The sequence below is a fragment of the Peromyscus californicus genome, unplaced genomic scaffold (genome assembly GCF_007827085.1).
Source record: "Peromyscus californicus insignis strain IS unplaced genomic scaffold, ASM782708v3 Scaffold_6__1_contigs__length_162567912, whole genome shotgun sequence".
Lineage (NCBI taxonomy): Eukaryota > Metazoa > Chordata > Mammalia > Rodentia > Cricetidae > Peromyscus > Peromyscus californicus.
The window spans coordinates 127,810,810-127,825,683 of record NW_026294584.1 but is presented as its reverse complement, the minus strand read 5'-3'; the positions used below and the strand labels follow the sequence as shown (position 1 = coordinate 127,825,683).

General features: G+C 42.7%; 1 protein-coding gene across 10 annotated transcripts in view; it reads right to left on the bottom strand.

Moving 5' to 3' along the window:
• Positions 1 to 6,727, bottom strand: part of Setd5 (SET domain containing 5) — a 91,983-nt gene extending 85,256 nt beyond the window's left edge. For 6 of the 10 annotated variants that reach the window (XM_052720857.1, XM_052720856.1, XM_052720861.1 and 3 more), the window contains exon 1: positions 6,395 to 6,725. The gene's annotated coding sequence lies outside the window, so the exon portion shown is untranslated. Of the gene's footprint in view, positions 1 to 6,394 lie in introns of all 10 variants that reach the window. The other 4 variants (XM_052720860.1, XM_052720863.1, XM_052720859.1 and 1 more) reach the window with 3 other exon arrangements.
• Positions 6,728 to 14,874: the final 8,147 nt, after the last annotated feature.

The window sequence follows — 14,874 nt, the reverse complement described above, 5'->3', positions numbered from 1 at the left end:
CCAGATTGACTGCTGAGTGAGCCCCAGGGATCTGTCTCTGCCTGCCCAGGGCTGGGATTACAAGCATCCATTATCCATTACACACATGGCTGTTTTACATGGGTCTGGGGAACCGAATTCAAGTCCTCTTTTTACAAATACCTCATCAACTGAGCCTTCTCACTAGCCTCTCAAATTTCCCTTTTCAGATCAAAATATTCTATGTATTGTAACTGCCCAGACTGTCATACTTAAAGTATTATGTGGCAACACATTTGTATTTCTTTAACAAAAGAGAAATGACACAAAACTTGATCAATGTATATTATATACAACATTGTAGTTACGTTAAGTTTAAAATCATGTCTTCTTTGCCAATCCATAAAAAGAAATCAGCATTCCAGTTTTCTTTATCTCATTCAAGCAACAGATGTGCTCTTGGAAAAACAGTTCAAGGATTTCTAAAAATTAAATTGTTAAAACAAACTGTTCATGGAAATGAACTGTCATATACTACTTTATAAGGAGGAATCCTTTTGTACTCCAAATAACTACTGTCTGATTTGTGAATGCAATTTTTAAAAAGAACTCTCATACATGTAACATTTGACATTTACTTTAAAACTAGCTGAAATGATTCAGGACAGACTGAACGTTTTAATGACAACTTCAACAGGAACCTGAATTTGGCAGTATGTCATGGTTTTGCCTGTAAGAGATATAGCTTACACACCTCTAACGCCATAATTCTTACTAAGTAACGAGCTAGATGCAATCACCTTCTGCTGAGAGCTAAGCACAAACTAATAGGATTGAGCCTAAACTAAAAGATGGGGGCAGCAGTAATCTCCAGAGCATATCAGATTCTGCAGGAAGTAGGAGGAAGACTGAAACAATAAGGTAGCTTTCCTTTTTATATGTGTTTTTGTTGCTGTTGCTTTTCTTTTCTGAGACAAAGTCTTATTCTGTAGCTTAGGACATACAGATGTGAGCTACAAGGCCCTGTCGTATTAAAAAAAAAAACCAAACCCTTTTCAAGATACATTTTACATGATGGTGATCAAACATGTGAATGTTGGACTGTGCATTTCCTTTTACTACAATAAAATCAAAGTTAACAATATGCAATTACTGCACAAAGGAAAGAAAACACAGTATTTGACACCTTGTCGAATCTAAACCCAACTAAACATGCTGCATGTATTGAAATACAAATTTAATTCACACAGAATGTGCCATTTCAATCCTTACTAAAATCTGGCTAGCAGATGCTCTAGACCTGGTCCACTAAGGAGGCAACTTACATTTAGAAGGGCAGGGAACATGGAACTCACTCTAATCCACACAAAGCTTGAGGTTTTTGTTTTTTCCCTTGGAAGATAGGATAGATTCTTCCCAGATTTCTAGAATATACGGAATTTGGGCTTAAAAGTATATGCTTGGCATGAATTCAAGGCTAGAGTGGGAACTGAAAACAGTTTCTTTAATTGTAAACCTAAGTGAATAATCTCCTGGGGGGGGGAAAAAAAAACCTCCTTTTGCTTTTCCTACCTCCTGCCCCTCCCCCACCAACACTGCTTCCCTGCTGTGCAAAGAGCCCTTTGTCCTGCCCCGCACTTATCTAGCTGTTTGGCCATATTGACAGGCCTACTGGAAGCATAATAAGGGAGTCAGTCTGACATAAGCAGCTGGCGATTTGAAACAAAAATCTTCCTTTTCTACTCACACCAAATCCTGCTGCAGAGGTCTGTGGCTCCTCCCATGCTTCCACCTATTTCTCAAACACAGCAGCAAGGAACTGGCATTTCCCTTTGATCAAGCAGTATAAATCAAAAACTTGATTCCCTAGCCAGAAATTTCTACAGCCTGTGATTTGTTTTATATTGTAATTCAGAACATTAAGGCTTTTTTTGAAAAGGTTTCCTCACCTCTGAGTGTACACATATATGACTATCACTTCAATTCGCTATGAAAACTCTGGGAAGTCTCATACTACAAGACAGAACAGACAGGTTCCAAGCAAAACTGACCAATAATCTTAGGGTTTTAAAAATAACAAGGATTCGAAAAAGCCAAAAATTCATTTTTCTGACTTCATATCAAAGATACTTTAAGGGAATTTACATTAAATTAAGGCATTTCCTTAGTTACTCTGCCCCCCCCCCCAAAATCAATATAAAGGAAAGAATGGGGCAGGATGGGGTCTGAGACCCCTTACTCAGAAGGAACACACACACACACTCACACAGAGGCTGGACTGAGCATCACTGTCCCTTTAGTTACCTCACAGCTCCCTTCCTCAAATGCTGAATAAGAACATTCCCAAGTGATGCTTGCTAACAGAATCACCCGTCAGGGTTACTGGCATCTCTACCCCATTTATAATTAAATACAGAATAGGACAATTTCCCTAAAATTACATGATTTAACAAAGTATGTATAGATTAGTGAAAGAAAGGCTACTCTCTCTATCTACCTTTTGCAACCTTCCCTGAATTCTAGTCATTAGAGAATATACACAATACCAAGTGAAGGTCATGTTATTTAGTAGACATGTTAGAATCTCGAGTCCAGAGTACTATCAATCTATAATGTAGGTGCATTACTTTTCTAAGAAGTCAAATTATAAATGACCACCTGTATTATACACACATTTTCCAAGGCACTTTGCAGTTTAAGTTCACCACTAACTAGCTAGGCCTCTCAATTTTAAAATAAACTGACGAGTCACTAGAGTTTAGCTAAAAGTTACTAGTAAAAATCTTATTTACTTATGATCTAATTTCCCTTTGATATACTCAACAATTACTGATTGCTAGGGCCTAATGTTTCAGTTATTTCAATATGAAGATGATTTTATTTCCCCATCCAAAGGCAAAGCTGACATATCCACCTTTGTCACAAGGTCAGAATAATTTTTGGAAAGTATGCAGGCTCTTAGATACTCAACAGTATCAAAAGATGTAAGCATTTTTAAGTGCCAGTCCAAGCAATCCTTCTAAGAAAAAAAGCCTCTTGATCCTCCAGAGGGAATATAGTGAGACTACAACCAGTTCCAAAAAACAGGAAATAAAAGTAGTAGTCATTATTTTCTAAGAAAACTCGTATATTATAATTAAGCTAAAAACACTTGCATCTTAACTGTAAATATCTTAAGCTATAAGTATAGTAATGGCCAATATGAGTGAAATAATACCTATGGGTTATAGCATCTTACCAATGTATTAAAACCACCTGAAACAACCATTAAGAGTTTTGTTTTATAGACCTGCTTTTAGCACTGGAAAAATATGAACCACATCTGTGAATGACAAAATGCTCACCATTGTTTCTTGGTTCTTTGACACAAATACTAGAGCCATACTACAAATTATAGATGTTTGTGGGATTTAAATACTTGATACAAAATTGGACAAACAGAATCTTGAAGAAGAGGTATTGGTTACAGTAATAATCTTAGGGAGAAAAAACCCACAATTTTATTCGTTGCACATGCCTAGGTGATGGCTCAGTTTCAAATATTCTGTCAGACAAACTACTGGGCTTAATCAGAGATCATCCTGGTTCTGTTCAGTTGGGGGCTGATATCAAAACTTAGAAGAGACTCTTACTCCCTTCTTACTATCCTAAACAAAACTTACTCAATTTCTGAATATTCCTTCTGATTTTTCCTGTGTTTCTGATGGATTACTGTCAAGACACATCATCTTTGTTCAGTGGAAAGACTATAATCCAACACATACACAATTAATCCAATTTATAGGTCAAACATCAGTGAAGGTATCTAATCTGTAGAGGTCTACAGATAAATATAGAAAATAAGAACAAAAAAATTAAATATTAATCCAAAAGTAGCTCTTTTTAGTTTAGGCTTCCAATTATAGTTAAGATGTTTAGCAGAACATCTTAACACGAAGGTAAATATGGTCTAATATGGAGAGACACATACAAATCAGAAGTGACTTAGGCAATTAACAGATAGAGGAAAACATATCAGTTGCACTGAAAAAATAAAACATAAAGATCCTCCTCACCCTGTTCTGGTACTCAGGGAAATCTTTACATTGTTACTTTAGTCTTCAAAAGGATTAAAAAAGATAAAAACACTAATGAACTTCTTAGTAGTATAAATCCTCAGGTAATATCAAAAAACCTGCCGAACCTTCTCCAAACAAAAAACCAAACTCTTTAACTTTGATTCAGTTTTCAGATGGTGACATCCATAAATGGATACAGTTATGAATTGTTAATCCTGGTCTCTTCACTAACAAAAAGCAAACCAGCTCAGCAGTACAATTTCCCAGGAAAGCAAGCAAGGTTTCTTTCCAGTCCTGAGCAGCCATCGCCTAAGTGCAGTTCCCTGCAGCCAACAGCATTAATGGACGCTGCACTGCTGTCCTTCCCTGGAGACAGCAGCCAGCACTACTCAAGCTTCTCACGTAGCAACCAGAGCTCCAGAGCCAGCAGCTGCTGCCGCCTTGTATACTCACTCCTGTGATCCAACACAGGAGCAACCTTCTCTTTACCCCACCCCCACTTCTTAGTACACACTTTTTTTTTTTTTTTTTTTTGACCAGTGCTCCATGCTGGAAGGGCTGGAAGAATGCTTTTAGAAAGAAATAATCCTAAGGTCAGTTTTAAATTGAGATCTCTGATTAGAAAAATCAACATGTACCAAATTCCAAATATTCGTTTTTAATTAAACCAGCATTTTAGGAGTAAGTATTAAGCTTTGGTTTTTAGAAGGCCAATTTTCCAAACATTCAGCAATCATATTTAAATTTACAGCTAGGAACAAGAGCCTTGGGTCGTGTCCTACCAAAGGACATAATTCAATATTCTACACATGACAATCGCAATAGCCTTAAAGGCTTTAGTCCCATAACTGGCCACAAATTTTGGCCAGAGAACTAATGATCCTCCTGAGAAAACTGGAACAAATCCAAAGGAAAAAAAATTCCTGTGTCCTCCAAGCTCAGAAATCTCTCATTATGTCAGTATTCTCTGCTTCAATCCTAGGTCAGACTGTACAGATCTAAAACTACCCCTTATAGCTTTCCTCCTAGCGACCTAAAACCATTATTAATATAAAATTAACCATCAAAAGCACTTTCCCTTCAATACCTCCTCCTCCTCCTGAAAAAGCTCGTAACAATCATCAGGATCTTCTCCAATCAAAAGTATAACTATTTAACATATGCCCAAGGAAGTAATGTAAACATGACCTTGGTCAGAAATATGTCATCGAAAAACAGTTTATTTAGTCAAAGTATGGAGGAAATTAGAGAACCTAAATTCTTTAAGTATTCTAAGCCAGGAAAAATTGGAAAAAGGAACCCAGGTATAGACAAAACCCAGTAGAGTTCACAGCTCTGGGCAAGATATGAGTTGCTGTGAACACATTACACAAGTAACATGAGAAAGCAGAAAATGCAGGTCATACACGCACCCCTGACCCAGACCAGTAGAGCGGGCTGCAGCATCAGTATACAGGAGAAAGATCCTGTATTCCCAGGAATGAAAAAGGCAAAGGCGTTCTATAGAATAAATTAGCATAGAAGGGGCTTTCCCAGCAGTTAAAACTTTCCCTCAGCGCGATTTACCTACTAAAAACAGGGCTTTTGCCCATCACCGTTCACCTCACATCTTAGCTTGCACGCACAAGGGAAGAGAATTCATAAGGGGCACATTTTCCCCCGTCTTTAAAGTCGTTCTTAAAAGATCGCTCTCCACGCCCTAGGCACGGAAACCGACAAAATCTGGCTCAGTTCCAGGCTGGAACCCTACAAATTCAACAGGGATATCGCAGGGATACTGGGGCATACGCCACAGGGAGTCCAAGAATGTGAGGTGGGGGTGGTGAAGGTAATGTCTTTGGTATGGGGAAAGCAGCAGCCATCTGAGATACGGACTCGAGAAGCAGTGGGGGAGGCATTCAGGAAGATTATGGAGGGGGGGACTGGGCCCCCAAACGATCAGAGTTGTCATAAGGCCGCAAGAACAGGGGGTGGAGGTGGGGGCTCAGGGACAGAAAAAAAAAGTATGCCTGTGTATTTTGAGAGAAGGGTTGCGAGGCCTCTCCTGAAAAGGGTATAAACGTGGAGGAGGCAGTGCCCAGAAAAAAAAAAAGGGGGAGACCAGAGTAGGGGGAGGGGAAGAGTCCTGACCCAGGGAAGACATTAAAAGGGTAGTGGGGTCGACTGGATTAAGAGGAGCCTTTCTCCCTGAGCAAGAGGGGTGCAACGGTGTGTAAGGGTAGCCGAGAAGATGGGAAGGAAGGAATTCTCCTGCTCCAGCCTTGGGAGGCCCAGGCCCCACGACCCCGACGAGAAGGAACGCGGGCAGACTGAGGTGACCCTTCTTCCCCCGGGGACCGGTCGTGTGGTTCGGTGTCTCTTTTCTGTTGGACCCTTACCTTGACCCAGGCGCTGCCGGGGCCTGGGCCCGGGCTGCGGCGCACGGCACTCCCGGGAGGCAGCGAGACTCGAGTTAGGCCCAACGCGGCGCCACGGCGTTTCCTGGCCGGGAATGGCCCGTACCCGTGAGGTGGGGGTGGGGGGCAGAAAGGCGGAGCGAGCCCAAGGCGGGGAGGGGGAGGGCCAGGGGCGGAGGGGGGCCGGCACTACTGTGTTGGCGGACTGGCGGGACTAGGGCTGCGTGAGTCTCTGAGCGCAGGCGGGCGGCGGCCGCCCCTCCCCCGGCGGCGGCAGCGGCGGCGGCAGCGGCAGCTCACTCAGCCCGCTGCCCGAGCGGAAACGCCACTGACCGCACGGGGATTCCCAGTGCCGGCGCCAGGGGCACGCGGGACACGCCCCCTCCCGCCGCGCCATTGGCCTCTCCGCCCACCGCCCCACACTTATTGGCCAGCTCGCCGCCAATCAGCGGAAGCTGCCGGGGGCTGCCTAAAGAAGAGGCTGTGCTCTGGGGCTCCGGCTCCTCAGAGAGCCTCGGCTAGGTAGGGGATCGGGACTCTGGCGGGAGGGTGGCTCGGCGCGTTCGCGGGGACGGGCGGTGGCGGTGAGCCCTCGAGGATGGTGGAACCGCTTTGGGGAACAGCTGGGTACGAGTCGTACGCGGGAAGGGGCAAGCGGGTGGTGGTCAGGACTACGGTCCGCCCTGCAGCAACCGGAGGGGGAGGGAGGAGGGAGCGGAAAAATCTCCACCGGACGCGGCCATGGCTCCCACGGGGGGCGGTGGAGCGCTTCCGGTTCACGTCTCGTCGCTGATTGGCCTTTTCTCCTCCCGCCGTGTGTAAAAACACAAATGGCGTGTTTTGGTTGGAGTGAAGCGCCTGTCAGTTAGCGGGTGCTGGAGTGCGCAGCCGCCGGCTGCCTCGCTGTGCCCACTGGGTGGGGCGGGAGGTAGGTGGGGTGAGAGCTGGACGTGCGGGCGCGGCCGGCCTCTGGCGGGGCGGGGGAGGGGAGGGAGGGTCAGCGAAAGTGGCTGGCGTCCAGGCGGCCTCCCACCCTCCCCTTCCTCTGGGGGAGTCGGTTTACCCGCCGCCGGCCTGGCCTCGTCGTCTGATTGGCTCCCGGGGCCCAGAAAACTGGCCCTTGCAATTGGCCCGCGTTCATGCAAGTTCAGTCCATACGCGGACTGGCGGGGGCGGCAGGGAGGCGCTCGCAGGTTCCGGCCCTCCCCAAGGCCCCGCGCCGCAGAGTCTGGCCCCGCGCCCCTGCGCAACGTGGCAGGAAGCGCGCGCTGGGGGCGGGGACGGGCAGGCGGTCTGAGCGGCGGGGCGGGGGCGAGCGCGGTTCCTCCTAGAGTTGTTGCCGCACGAGGGGCGAGATGAACCGGACCTGCATAGCGCACTCCTAGGAGTGGAGGAAGGAGTGGGGGCTCAGTCGGGCCGGTTTGGAGGCAGGAGGCACTTGCTCTCCAAAATTCCGTGAGAGCTGCAATCAATAAGGGAGCCGCAGTGGAGTAGGCGGGGAGAAGGCCGCACCCTTCTCGGCAGGGGGAGGGGAGTGCCGCAATACCTTTCTGGGAGTTCTCTGCTGCCTCCTGGCTTCTAAAGACCGCCCCGGGCCTGGAAGAGTCCCTTCCCCCACTCCCCTCGTGATCTGCAAGTCGAGGCTTTCTGGAAGATAGGCGGGAGTCTTCTAGGCAGGCTTAAGGGCTAACCTGGTGCGTGGGCGTTGTCCTGCAGGGGAATTGAACAAGTATAAAATTGGAGGGACGAGACTTCCCACAGATTTTCGTTTGTGTCCGGAGGGAATTGTAATAGGAGCAAAGGAGAGAAATGGGTGACTAGGCGCTCACTTGGGGTTTTATTTAGCAAAACCACAGGTTATTATTGCTTATGATCTGCCTTGAAGTATTTTTCATCGTGTTAGATTAAAGACATGCTCACCCAAGCTTATACTCCCACTTGAGATCCTTGCTATATCATGAAATTATGGTATCATAAATTGGAATATATAAACAGAATCTTAGCATTTTCTGCAGAGCCCAGTTCTTCACTCTGTCCCTCTTGCTCCCTCTGCAGCCCTTCCAAGAGATATTTTAGCGCTCTCTCATTTTAGTCCCGTTTTCATTTGTTGTACTGGTTTATCCAATCCCTAGACAGAGCACTGGCATTCTTCCTCTCCTGATCTTAGAAGCCTGATGAGTCATGAAACCAGACAGATTAGTTACACCACAAATTGAGGCTGTAGCTAGGGCCTTGCCCTGCAGTTCTTTTATTCCTCCTTAGTACATTTTTTTGACTGTTTGCCTTGATTTCATTTTCTATCCCCACGCCTTCAGGAGCTTTACTACAATAGATTTATTGAGAATCTAACCTAAAGTTCAGCTTCTTTCCACTCCCATGAATGCCTATCTCCTTTTTCACCATTAATAAGCTGAATTGTTATTAATGGCTTCCAGATGGATGTCTCTTCCAATATCACCTGATGTATCTTACATATCGCCAGGCCGATTGTATTAAAAGGTACATGAATTGGCCTGAAATTTACTGACTCCTTAATGCTTTAGTGGATTCCATGAGTACAATACAGAAGACCGTTAATGGGCTACTGACAGCTTTTTCATTTCATTATTTCCTGCATATACACTTTGAGTCACATGGAATTGATTACTGCTTACTCACATTTGGTCACTGTACACATCTGTAGATGGTGGTTCCTTCTGGAATTCAGACTTACGGTTCAGGTGTTGGCTCTCCTGGTCTAAGGTCCTGTGAACCTGTGTTTTCCTATTTAAGCAGTGCTTTCTCTTGGCCTCTGGCTTGATTCATGTCACTCCTCATGTTGTTATTGCTGGTTTAAATGTAGTTTTGCTGAGCTGCTTCGGTGCTGTCTTACTGAATTCTTTTACGTTCCTACTATATTTCTTGACTTGTAGCTAGACGTAAGTAAAATGTAGTAAGCAACATAAATGTATTTGTGAAGCTTGGTCTTGAGGTTAAGTGTTGTGTGTGTGCTCAATAAGAATACTATCCAGGAGAACTTAACTGCAGTGACGTGGACACTGTATATGTATTGTCCCAATATGGTAGCCAATAATCAAATCACTCTTTAAGCACTGGAAATGTTAACAAGGAACTAATTTTCATTTGAAATGTAACTGGACAGGGGAACCATAGCTGCAAACTTGTGGGTTATAGAAGACTAATGGGGACTTTAACAATGTTCTATTTACACTAAGCAATAAAGAAATAAAAATTGAACCTCTGGTACCAATTGCTTAAAGTGCTTTTTTTTCTGCTTCATCTATACTAAGCTGAAAGCTAAACCTACAAACCATTACTAAACATGAAAGCAAGTACTGATTAATTTGGATTTCAAAACCTTAGGGCTAGAGTTTAGCTGGGCACTGGTGTGCTCACCTTTGGTCCCAGCACTCAGGAGACAGAGCCAGGTAGGTCTCTTAAGTTCGAGGACAGCCAGGGCTGTCGAAAAACAAAACAAAATTTAAGAAGCTGAGATTTCATTAAATCATAATTGAGGCATTCCCTAGGAGCCACCATGGGATTTGGCTGCTAGTCAATTTAATTGCTTTTTCTTTTTCTTTTCTTTTTTCCCCTTCACTTTGGGCTTCCTTACTCTTTGAAACGTCCTTCCCACCATGTGGTTTCTTGTCTGCCACATGTCTGAGTTCCCATGCTGGTTTAAATGGCGTGGCTTTTTGCCTCAGGGCAGCTGCTGAGATTTGCAGCCTGGTTTTTGGGGTGGGCTTGGAAATTCTTTTAAACTCTAAATTTGACCTTTCTTTTAAAAAAAAGTTTCATGAGGAGTGAGATGGGACTGATAATTAATGAGCCCCTGCCACCTAAAAGAACTAAGGCTTTGTCTTAAAGTGTGGTATGTCTAGGACAGGGATCTTAGGGCTTTAGTATGCAGAGACTGTTGCCTTGCTGTTTAAGTTGGATTTTCTAGTCTCCCACCCAAAGAATTTAAATTCTGGGCAGCCAAGGCCAGATTAAACTTCTGTCCTTTCATGTTCACCTGCTTACTGTAAATATAAAAATGATAACCGCAAAGACTTTTTCCTGAGACAGGGTCTCACTCAGTATGTGTCTCTGGCTGGCCTGTAACTCAATATGTATAGACCAGACTAGCCTTAACTTAGAGTTCTGCCTGCTTCTTCTTCCTGAGTGGTGGGGTTAAAAGTGACCAGTGCATCCCTATCCTGAGCTGTTTTTTTCTCCCCTCTTAAAAAAAGAACCAGACAATAACAAATCCCGAGTGAAAGGGAAAAGCAAAATGCAGGTCAGATCCTTTTAAAGGAACATATTAAGGGGGCTTGGGTGATAATTAGTAAAGTTTGTTGCAAGCAATGAAAACTTGAATTAAATCTCCACAACCCACATAAGAAAGCCAGGCAAGTTAGAGCACGTCTGAGATATCCCTAGGACTTACTGGCCACATAAGCCTAAGTACTTGGCAGGCTCCACGCCAGTGAGAACATCTCAAAAAACAAGGCAGATAGCAACTAAGAAACTACAGGTGGTCTGGAGAGGTGGTTCAGTGGTTAAGAGCACTGGCTACTCTTCCAGAGGAAACAGGTTCAATTCCCAGCACCCACATGGCAGCTTACTACTGTCTGTAACTCCAGTGCCAGGGGATCTGACACCCTCAAACAGAATATATACAGGAAAAACACCAGTGTACATGAAATAACTATAGTCAGAGTTGTCTTTCACACCCACCTACATACAAGGATACTAAAATATTCCAAATATTTCCTTCAACTTTGATCTACTACGTTTCTCCCATCAAATTGCATTCCTCGACACAGGGATTTCTTCAGTGAGTAAGCAGAGTTGGGAACCAAACAAATGTTGGTTTTATGATTTGTGAAATCAAAGTTTTCAATTCATAGTTAAAGCCCATGAAATAAAGGACAAAGCTCCTATTGTGCAGGAATCTAATACTTAACTGAAGTGTCTTAATGCTCTTTTCATGGAGGAAACTGAGGCCTCCCTGTCTTATACTCAGAAGCACTTCCTTGGGTTTCCCCGAACCATTGCAGCTATCCCATTCTTGTACTAGGCATGCCTTGGGCTGGTGGTAAATAAACTTAATTTCCTGTGCCATGATTTCATATACTTACCACAAAAACTTGCTATATATGTTAAACATTTGTGCTTGATGTGAACGTTAGATGAGGGTTTGTGATTTTTACTTTAAAATTTTTGAACTAGATAAGGCCTTATGTTTGGTGTAACTATAATTATGGTTTACAACCCTTGGTCTAAAATGTGACAGTTGGGCATTCCAAGAACGAGACTAGTTTGTGGAGAACCCTAGCTGTACAGCATTTTGCTGGGTCACAACTTCGGGAGTCAAGCATTTAACCTTGAAGGTTGATACCTTAGTTTATATATTGGAGGGCATACTTACCCAGAAGATATTCATGACTCTTCTTGACTGGTTTAGTTAGCACTGAGTGACCTTTAGGCTTGAACTGGAGTTGTGTTTTTATGATGTCCTAGACTCGTTTTTCAAACTTAGTAATCACTGGTCTTTTTTGTCCTGGTATTTTTTCACCCTTGTTTTCTAGGTGTTTGAAGAAATATTTTAAGTTTGGATCTTCCTTTTGGCAACATTAACATGTTTTCAGGTCCTATTTGTAAAATTGAGTATTTTGTTACTCAACCCAATCCTACTTCTATTGGGTGGTAGATTTTGAATTCACTCAGTAGACTTGGTCTTTTTTGGCCCTTCACTAAAATTCCATATGAAGTACTATTCACCATAACAGTGGCTTTGGTACCAGTCTGTGTACAGTAGAGATGACTAAAACTCAGATTTACTAACTTCCCATGGGCATACGAGTAGATTGGGGCTAGGGATAGAAACTGGCCTAGCCTTTGATATTCCTACCAGCTTTGTTTGTACTACCTTGCTCTGATTCAAATATTGTTTTAGGAAATCTAGAACTAGATATAAGGTAGTGATAGAGCAACTACCAAAATGCTAGGTTTTTCTCTGAGAGAGGAATTCAAAAATTTGACCAAGTCTTAAGTCACTAAGAGTGCTTTCAGAACATCTCAAGGAACCTTTCCTTAATGCCCTCACCCCTACACCACATCTGATCCAGTTGAATGTTGTCATGGCTCTTAAAATCTAATTAAGAATAGTAATTGTGTAATTATTGTTTTTCCTCCTTTAGATTGTTCCTTAAGGAGAGGACAGTGCTTGTTTAAGGCTGTATCCCTGCTGTCTGAGCAGAACCAGGTCTTCGAGATCAACACACTTTTTGTAATACCAAGCTGTTGCCTTTTACATTCTCAGAAGCAAACAGAGACACAGGATTCTCACTGACGATACTGTCACTATGTTAAATGCTGCTGTGCAGTTTGGATTTTTCTAAGGTAGTTTAGGTATGGAGTATGTATTTTTTATTAACTTTCTAGGTTATGCCTTCCATAATCTATACAGTTGTTATTTTTAAATCTTGTAGCTTTGTATATAAGGATAAAGGTGTTTTATTGTCATAATGTTCTGAACATTTCCCCAAAGTTCCAAATTATAAAACTGCAACTTTAGAACTTAATTAGAAAGATGGTTGTGGTTTTATAAGAAGATACTTAATTGTTCCACTAATCTTACTTGTGTTTTAAGATATTATATAAAACTGACAAATATGGAAGAGTTGGTCAAGAAACTTTTAGGGAGTGAAATATATACTGGCTTTAAAGATCTTTTAACTTGGCATGTCCTTTGCAACACCCTAACTTTGAATAGTGCTGGCACCAGCTATGTTGTGGAGTCATTCCAAGGAGTGTTGGATTGTTTTGAACGCTACTGAATAATTTAAATTCAGACTTCTGGTGTTCCATAAAACAAAACTGTCATAAGTTTCAAACCACAAATTAAAAAACTGAATATTTCAGAAGAAAATTATTTGCTGTATTAGCTGGAGAAATGTATAATGCCTAAGAATTTAGAAACTATACAGTTGACATTGCTGAGTATCTGTCAGATGAAAAGAAATGCTCAGTGGTTCTTTTGAGCAGTATAGTAACTTGTTAAAGATTTTTCCCACAGATATAAACTCTACTAAAATATATGTAACACTTTTCAAATTGATGAAGCTATTTTATGTGCATTGGTGTTTTGCCTGTGCGAATGTCTGTGTGAGGGTCCCCTGGAACTGGAGTTACAGACAGTTGTGAGCTGCCATGTGGGTACTGGGGATTGAACCCGGGTCCTCTGGAAGAGCAGTCACTGCTCTTAATGGCTAGGACATCTCTCCAGCCGCAACAACTCAGGCCTCTTCTATTATTTTATTTTATTTGAGACCGTGTTTCTCAATGTGTAGAACTTACTTACTGTCTGGAAATTCTTTCTGTGTGCAAGGCCAAATTTGAACTCAGATATCCAGCTCAGCTGCCTCTGCTTCCCTAGTGCTGGGATTAAAGGCATGCACCACCACACCGGGCTTCCTTCTATTTCTGTAACTCCAGGAACATTTTTTTCCTCTGTGTCTGTTTTTAATTTCTTATTTATTCTGTTACTTTATTGTACATTCAGTTTAATTTCAAATTGTGTGTGTGTGTGTGTGTGTGTGTACTTGTTACTGTTCTTCTATTTATTTATGTGAAAGCTTGGCAATAAATCTATGTCCTAAAATAGTCAAAAGTGTGCAATGACTTTTTAATCTCATGGCTTATCTGGAACAACTATGTTGATATTTGTCCTAATGATGAAAAACAAAGTGGGTAGAGCTGCAGTGCTTTGGCACAGTGTTCATTGCTACTCATTTGTGTTGTAAACCAGGGGGGGCGGCAAACTTTGAGGTAAAAACCAGAATTGGGTAAACTTGTACACTGTTAAGAGCATGAGAACTTGACTCTAATTATTGATGGTCATAACAAAATGAACCTGGACGAACTACTGGAAGGTGTATAACTCCATGATAGAGTGCTTTCTGCCTAATACCTATCCCCTGTCAATTGAATGCCGAACACAAAAACCATCTGGGCCTCTTAACCCCGAAATTCAAAGTTGCAAACTCCTAGGTTAGTCTTCTCACTGAGCTATATTCCCAGCCCAGTCTTGAAAACAGAGCTGACCCACCCCACCCCCACCCCACATAAATTCTAACATAAATGTAATTGGTGCTACAATGTTTCAAATTTTTAAGAATGGTAAGAATTAGGTTTTAAATTTTGAAAAATGATGTACATGGTAAATAGTTTGACTCCTAAAAAGCCTAGAAGACTATACTAGGCACACTGGACAGTCAGGTTTTAGTGTAGAAAAGTGTACTGCTTTAAGTGGGTCACAGAAGAAAAGTAAGAACTTGAGTTGAAACTGAACCAGCATCTTAAATGGCTACATCTTTTTTTCCCTTTAGTTTTTTGAGACGGGGTTTCTCTGTGTAGCTTTGGAGCCTGTCCTGGAACTCGCTCTGTAGCCCAGGCTGGCCTCGAACTCACAGAGA